The sequence below is a fragment of the Schistocerca americana genome, unplaced genomic scaffold, assembly GCF_021461395.2.
Source record: "Schistocerca americana isolate TAMUIC-IGC-003095 unplaced genomic scaffold, iqSchAmer2.1 HiC_scaffold_1310, whole genome shotgun sequence".
Lineage (NCBI taxonomy): Eukaryota > Metazoa > Arthropoda > Insecta > Orthoptera > Acrididae > Schistocerca > Schistocerca americana.
Genome location: NW_025725384.1, coordinates 15,001 through 22,500, shown reverse-complemented (window position 1 = coordinate 22,500; position 7,500 = coordinate 15,001). Strand labels below are relative to the sequence as shown.

The 7,500-nt window shown below is 55.1% G+C and overlaps 3 non-coding genes across 3 annotated transcripts in view; all 3 read left to right on the top strand.

Annotated features, from left to right (window-relative positions):
• The first annotated feature begins 3,412 nt into the window (after window positions 1-3,412).
• Window positions 3,413-5,322, top strand: LOC124564287. The gene has a single exon (XR_006970558.1). It is a non-coding gene; the product is annotated as a small subunit ribosomal RNA (ribosomal RNA).
• Window positions 5,323-5,673: 351 nt separating this feature from the next.
• LOC124564284 lies at window positions 5,674-5,828 on the top strand. The gene has a single exon (XR_006970555.1). It is a non-coding gene; the product is annotated as a 5.8S ribosomal RNA (ribosomal RNA).
• A 188-nt stretch (window positions 5,829-6,016) lies between these two features.
• LOC124564281 overlaps window positions 6,017-7,500 on the top strand; it is a 4,222-nt gene continuing 2,738 nt past the window's right edge. Inside the window, exon 1 of the ribosomal RNA XR_006970553.1 lies at window positions 6,017-7,500. This exon is cut by the window's right edge and continues 2,738 nt beyond it. This is a non-coding gene — a ribosomal RNA (large subunit ribosomal RNA).

Below are 7,500 nucleotides of genomic sequence, written 5' to 3'. Positions count from 1 at the left end.
CCTAACCTATGTCGTACCTTAACCTAACCTATGTCGTACCTTAACCTAACCTATGTCGTACCTTAACCTAACCTATGTCGTACCTTAACCTAACCTATGTCGTACCTTAACCTAACCTATGTCGTACCTTAACCTAACCTATGTCGTACCTTAACCTAACCTATGTCGTACCTTAACCTAACCTATGTCGTACCTTAACCTAACCTATGTCGTACCTTAACCTAACCTATGTCGTACCTTAACCTAACCTATGTCGTACCTTAACCTAACCTATGTCGTACCTTAACCTAACCTATGTCGTACCTTAACCTAACCTATGTCGTACCTTAACCTAACCTATGTCGTACCTTAACCTAACCTATGTCGTACCTTAACCTAACCTATGTCGTACCTTAACCTAACCTATGTCGTACCTTAACCTAACCTATGTCGTACCTTAACCTAACCTATGTCGTACCTTAACCTAACCTATGTCGTACCTTAACCTAACCTATGTCGTACCTTAACCTAACCTATGTCGTACCTTAACCTAACCTATGTCGTACCTTAACCTAACCTGTATTGCGCCTTAACCTAACCTGTATTGCGCCTTAACCTAACCTGTATTGCGCCTTAACGTAACCTGTATTGCGCCTTAACGTAACCTGTATTGCGCCTTAACGTAACCTGTATTGCGCCTTAACGTAACCTGTATTGCGCCTTAACGTAACCTGTATTGCGCCTTAACGTAACCTGTATTGCGCCTTAACGTAACCTGTATTGCGCCTTAACGTAACCTGTATTGCGCCTTAACGTAACCTGTATTGCGCCTTAACGTAACCTGTATTGCGCCTTAACGTAACCTGTATTGCGCCTTAACGTAACCTGTATTGCGCCTTAACGTAACCTGTATTGCGCCTTAACGTAACCTGTATTGCGCCTTAACGTAACCTGTATTGCGCCTTAACGTAACCTGTATTGCGCCTTAACGTAACCTGTATTGCGCCTTAACGTAACCTGTATTGCGCCTTAACGTAACCTGTATTGCGCCTTAACGTAACCTGTATTGCGCCTTAACGTAACCTGTATTGCGCCTTAACGTAACCTGCATTGCGCCTTAACGTAACCTGCATTGCGCCTTAACGTAACCTGTATTGCGCCTTAACGTAACCTGCATTGCGCCTTAACGTAACCTGCATTGCGCCTTAACGTAACCTGCATTGCGCCTTAACGTAACCTGTATTGCGCCTTAACGTAACCTGTATTGCGCCTTAACGTAACCTGTATTGCGCCTTAACGTAACCTGTATTGCGCCTTAACGTAACCTGTATTGCGCCTTAACGTAACCTGTATTGCGCCTTAACGTAACCTGTATTGCGCCTTAACGTAACCGATATTGCGCCTTAACGTAACCTATATTGCGCCGTAACGTAACCTATATTGCGCCGTAACGTAACCCACATTGCCCCTTAACGTAACCTATATTGCGCCGTAACGTAACCTATATTGCGCCGTAACGTAACCCACATTGCCCCTTAACGTAACCCACATTGCCCCTTAACGTAACCCACATTGCCCCTTAACGTAACCCAACACACGTTGGGCCTTAACCCAACACACGTTGGGCCTTAACCCAACACACGTTGGGCCTTAACCCAACACACGTTGGGCCTTAACCCAACACACGTTGGGCCTTAACCCAACACACGTTGGGCCTTAACCTGCTCTGTAATTGTCATACGACGCGTTAAATTAGTGTAGTGTTGCCTAACTGCAACCCCCGCAATATAGTTTGCTACTCGCACTGCCCGGTCCCCAGTGTATCGCTTCATGTTAAACACCTTGCAGCTATACACTGTAATGTGGATGGCAGCAGGACGTACATGCTCAATGCCCTTTGCAGTTGTTCATTGGCATTTGCAGTTGTTCATTGGCATTCGCATGGCGAAGCACTTAGCCTACGCTGTGGTACGGCCTGTGTCAACTGTCCGCTGATGTTGTACGTCCAAATCACACACTGTACTGCACATTGGTCCTCATGTACTGAATGATACATCGTGGTACATGTGACCGTACAACGACTGCGCCAACAACGGCGAACCATGCGGTCCAAATGTTGTGCACTCAGCTACGTGTCGTCTCCCTATAAGAGCTGGATTGCAGTGTGGTATGCCCTGGATGGCGATCAGCATGAGCCGTCTGTTGATGTAGTGGCGCGTGTTGTCAGACGTAGTCGTCTCTTCTCACACACCGTGATAGCACGGTGCACTGCGTTCCACATCTGCGACATGCGACAGAGGCCGGTTGACAGTCGTTCGCGCAATGGACATCGCATACGTACGGGGGCCACCTTCCACGTGTTCGCTAAGCGTGGACATGTTGTTGCGTGTATGTGGGCAGACAGTGTGTCGTGACACCTGACACAGGCATGCAACAATCGTTGAATTTGCAAATGGCGATGGACGCCTACGTTTGCTGGTGACGTTACGCAAATGAACAACTGGTAAACCGTTGTGGTGCGGTTGTTCTCGCTAGGGGTGAATCAGTGATGGCGACGATCGGTTGAGCTACCAACCGGTTGTTGCAGCGATACCCACCATGCCCACGAACGTGAATGGCATGTGGGTGTGAAGCGATACGCGGCGGTGGCTGGGTGGGACCGTCCCCGGCCGGTGAGGGGGGGCCTCCCGGCGTGTTGGCCGTGCGGTGCGTGGGCGCACGCGCTACAGCCGGCTGGTGGGGGCGGCCAGTGGCAGGCGCGCCGGCCGACGGAGGCGGCAGGCGGCGCAGCTGCGCGCCGGCGCACCCTGCACGCGGCGCCGTGCGGCCAAAGTAGGTCCTCGCGGGCCCGGTGCGAAGCGCGGTGGACATCTGCAGTGTGCTGGTCCGATTGAGGACTGTGTGCGCTGAGGATGCGCCGCCGCCCGGCGCTCGGCGCCGCGACGCCGTCTGCTGCTCGGTCGCCTCTGCGGTTCTCGCAGGTGGTTTGTATCGCAGCTGTGCGGACGTGTTGGCGCGTGCGCTGTGCTGGGAGAGTTCGCTTCGGCACCCAAGTGGGGCTTTTGTCCTTCTGTGGCGCTGGCGTTGGAGCTGCCGGTCACCGTAGGTGGCGCGTGTTGTCTCCCGCCGGCAATGCCACGACAGCACGCTCCCGGGCCTCTGTCGGCAGCGGCAAGCTCAGTTGGGAGCACGGGTGGTCGCACCTAAAGCGTCTACTCGCCAAACTCCGGGCGATTGCGCCTCTCTCGAACCCGACCAAGTACTTAGGACGGCGCTGCGCGCCGCCGGGACCTGAGAGGGTTTCGAGGTGTATGGTGCAGGGGAGCTCAGCCTCCTCCTGTTTGCAGAATAATTGAGCGGACGCTTGCGTGTTCGCGCGGGCCCCCGGGACACACTCCCGGGCGGCCGGCTGCTCAGCTCTAGTTGACGCAGCTCCCTGGTTGATCCTGCCAGTAGTCATATGCTTGTCTCAAAGATTAAGCCATGCATGTCTCAGTACAAGCCGCATTAAGGTGAAACCGCGAATGGCTCATTAAATCAGTTATGGTTCCTTAGATCGTACCCACGTTACTTGGATAACTGTGGTAATTCTAGAGCTAATACATGCAAACAGAGTCCCGACCAGAGATGGAAGGGACGCTTTTATTAGATCAAAACCAATCGGTCGGCTCGTCCGGTCCGTTTGCCTTGGTGACTCTGAATAACTTTGGGCTGATCGCACGGTCCTCGTACCGGCGACGCATCTTTCAAATGTCTGCCTTATCAACTGTCGATGGTAGGTTCTGCGCCTACCATGGTTGTAACGGGTAACGGGGAATCAGGGTTCGATTCCGGAGAGGGAGCCTGAGAAACGGCTACCACATCCAAGGAAGGCAGCAGGCGCGCAAATTACCCACTCCCGGCACGGGGAGGTAGTGACGAAAAATAACGATACGGGACTCATCCGAGGCCCCGTAATCGGAATGAGTACACTTTAAATCCTTTAACGAGTATCTATTGGAGGGCAAGTCTGGTGCCAGCAGCCGCGGTAATTCCAGCTCCAATAGCGTATATTAAAGTTGTTGCGGTTAAAAAGCTCGTAGTTGGATTTGTGTCCCACGCTGTTGGTTCACCGCCCGTCGGTGTTTAACTGGCATGTATCGTGGGACGTCCTGCCGGTGGGGCGAGCTGAAGGCGTGCGACGCGCCTCGTGCGTGCTCGTGCGTCCCGAGGCGGACCCCGTTGCAATCCTACCAGGGTGCTCTTGAGTGAGTGTCTCGGTGGGCCGGCACGTTTACTTTGAACAAATTAGAGTGCTTAAAGCAGGCAAGCCCGCCTGAATACTGTGTGCATGGAATAATGGAATAGGACCTCGGTTCTATTTTGTTGGTTTTCGGAACCCGAGGTAATGATTAATAGGGACAGGCGGGGGCATTCGTATTGCGACGTTAGAGGTGAAATTCTTGGATCGTCGCAAGACGAACAGAAGCGAAAGCATTTGCCAAGTATGTTTTCATTAATCAAGAACGAAAGTTAGAGGTTCGAAGGCGATCAGATACCGCCCTAGTTCTAACCATAAACGATGCCAGCCAGCGATCCGCCGCAGTTCCTCCGATGACTCGGCGGGCAGCCTCCGGGAAACCAAAGCTTTTGGGTTCCGGGGGAAGTATGGTTGCAAAGCTGAAACTTAAAGGAATTGACGGAAGGGCACCACCAGGAGTGGAGCCTGCGGCTTAATTTGACTCAACACGGGAAACCTCACCAGGCCCGGACACCGGAAGGATTGACAGATTGATAGCTCTTTCTTGATTCGGTGGGTGGTGGTGCATGGCCGTTCTTAGTTGGTGGAGCGATTTGTCTGGTTAATTCCGATAACGAACGAGACTCTAGCCTGCTAACTAGTCGCGTGACATCCTTCGTGCTGTCAGCGATTACTTTTCTTCTTAGAGGGACAGGCGGCTTCTAGCCGCACGAGATTGAGCAATAACAGGTCTGTGATGCCCTTAGATGTTCTGGGCCGCACGCGCGCTACACTGAAGGAATCAGCGTGTCTTCCTAGGCCGAAAGGTCGGGGTAACCCGCTGAACCTCCTTCGTGCTAGGGATTGGGGCTTGCAATTGTTCCCCATGAACGAGGAATTCCCAGTAAGCGCGAGTCATAAGCTCGCGTTGATTACGTCCCTGCCCTTTGTACACACCGCCCGTCGCTACTACCGATTGAATGATTTAGTGAGGTCTTCGGACTGGTACGCGGCATTGACTCTGTCGTTGCCGATGCTACCGGAAAGATGACCAAACTTGATCATTTAGAGGAAGTAAAAGTCGTAACAAGGTTTCCGTAGGTGAACCTGCGGAAGGATCATTACCGACTAGACTGCATGTCTTTCGGTGTGCGTGTCGTGTCGCGCAACACGCTACCTGTACGGCTCGCAGTAGCCGTGCGCCGCGTGCGGAACCACGCGTGCTTCTCAAAACTAACGCCAATGTTGTGTGGTACGAGCGCTGAAGCGCTGGAGCGGCTGGCCTGCGGCACCTGGCGCCTGGCGCCGGTTTTGAATGACTTTCGCCCGACTGCCTGTCCGCTCCGGTGTGGAGCCGTACGACGCCCATCGGCCGTGAGGCCGTTGGACACAGAACGCTTGAACAGGGGCCGCCACACGCCTACGTCCCGCCTATGCAACTGTCTTGAAAGAGACAGTGGAAACTAAGAAAAGATCACCCAGGACGGTGGATCACTCGGCTCGTGGGTCGATGAAGAACGCAGCAAATTGCGCGTCGACATGTGAACTGCAGGACACATGAACATCGACGTTTCGAACGCACATTGCGGTCCATGGATTCCGTTCCCGGGCCACGTCTGGCTGAGGGTCGGCTACGTATACTGAAGCGCGCGGCGTTTGCCCCGCTTCGCAGACCTGGGAGCGTCGCGGCCGCCTGTGGGGCCGGCCGCGCCTCCTGAAATGTGCGATGCGCGCCCGTCGCCTGGCGGTTCGCATACCGGTACTTACTCGGTAGCGTGCACAGCCGGCTGGCGGTGTGGCGTGCGACACCTCGTACAACGACCTCAGAGCAGGCGAGACTACCCGCTGAATTTAAGCATATTACTAAGCGGAGGAAAAGAAACTAACAAGGATTCCCCCAGTAGCGGCGAGCGAACAGGGAAGAGTCCAGCACCGAACCCCGCAGGCTGCCGCCTGTCGTGGCATGTGGTGTTTGGGAGGGTCCACTACCCCGACGCCTCGCGCCGAGCCCAAGTCCAACTTGAATGAGGCCACGGCCCGTAGAGGGTGCCAGGCCCGTAGCGGCCGGTGCGAGCGTCGGCGGGACCTCTCCTTCGAGTCGGGTTGCTTGAGAGTGCAGCTCCAAGTGGGTGGTAAACTCCATCTGAGACTAAATATGACCACGAGACCGATAGCGAACAAGTACCGTGAGGGAAAGTTGAAAAGAACTTTGAAGAGAGAGTTCAAAAGTACGTGAAACCGTTCTGGGGTAAACGTGAGAAGTCCGAAAGGTCGAACGGCTGAGATTCACGCCCATCCGGCCACTGGCCTCCGCCCTCGGCAGATGGGGCCGGCCGCCCGCGCGGAGCAATCCGCGGCGGGGCCGTGTCCGGTTGCCTTTCCACTCGCCGCGGGGTGGGGCCGTTCCGGTGTGCGGTGGGCCGCACTTCTCCCCTAGTAGGACGTCGCGACCCGCTGGGTGCCGGCCTACGGCCCGGGTGCGCAGCCTGTCCTTCCGCGGGCCTCGGTTCGCGTCTGTTGGGCAGAGCCCCGGTGTCCTGGCTGGCTGCCCGGCGGTATATCTGGAGGAGTCGATTCGCCCCTTTGGGCGCTCGGGCTCCCGGCAAGCGCGCGCGGTTCTTCCCGGATGACGGACCTACCTGGCCCGGCCCCGGACCCGCGCCGCTGTTGGCTCGGGATGCTCTCGGGCGGAATAATCGCTCCCGTCAGCGGCGCTTCAGCTTTGGACAATTTCACGACCCGTCTTGAAACACGGACCAAGGAGTCTAACATGTGCGCGAGTCATTGGGCTGTACGAAACCTAAAGGCGTAATGAAAGTGAAGGTCTCGCCTTGCGCGGGCCGAGGGAGGATGGGGCTTCCCCGCCCTTCACGGGGCGGCGGCCTCCGCACTCCCGGGGCGTCTCGTCCTCATTGCGAGGTGAGGCGCACCTAGAGCGTACACGTTGGGACCCGAAAGATGGTGAACTATGCCTGGCCAGGACGAAGTCAGGGGAAACCCTGATGGAGGTCCGTAGCGATTCTGACGTGCAAATCGATCGTCGGAGCTGGGTATAGGGGCGAAAGACTAATCGAACCATCTAGTAGCTGGTTCCCTCCGAAGTTTCCCTCAGGATAGCTGGTGCTCGTACGAGTCTCATCCGGTAAAGCGAATGATTAGAGGCCTTGGGGCCGAAACGACCTCAACCTATTCTCAAACTTTAAATGGGTGAGATCTCCGGCTTGCTTGATATGCTGAAGCCGCGAGCAAACGACTCGGATCGGAGTGCCAAGTGGGCCACTTTTGGTAAGCAGAACTGGCGC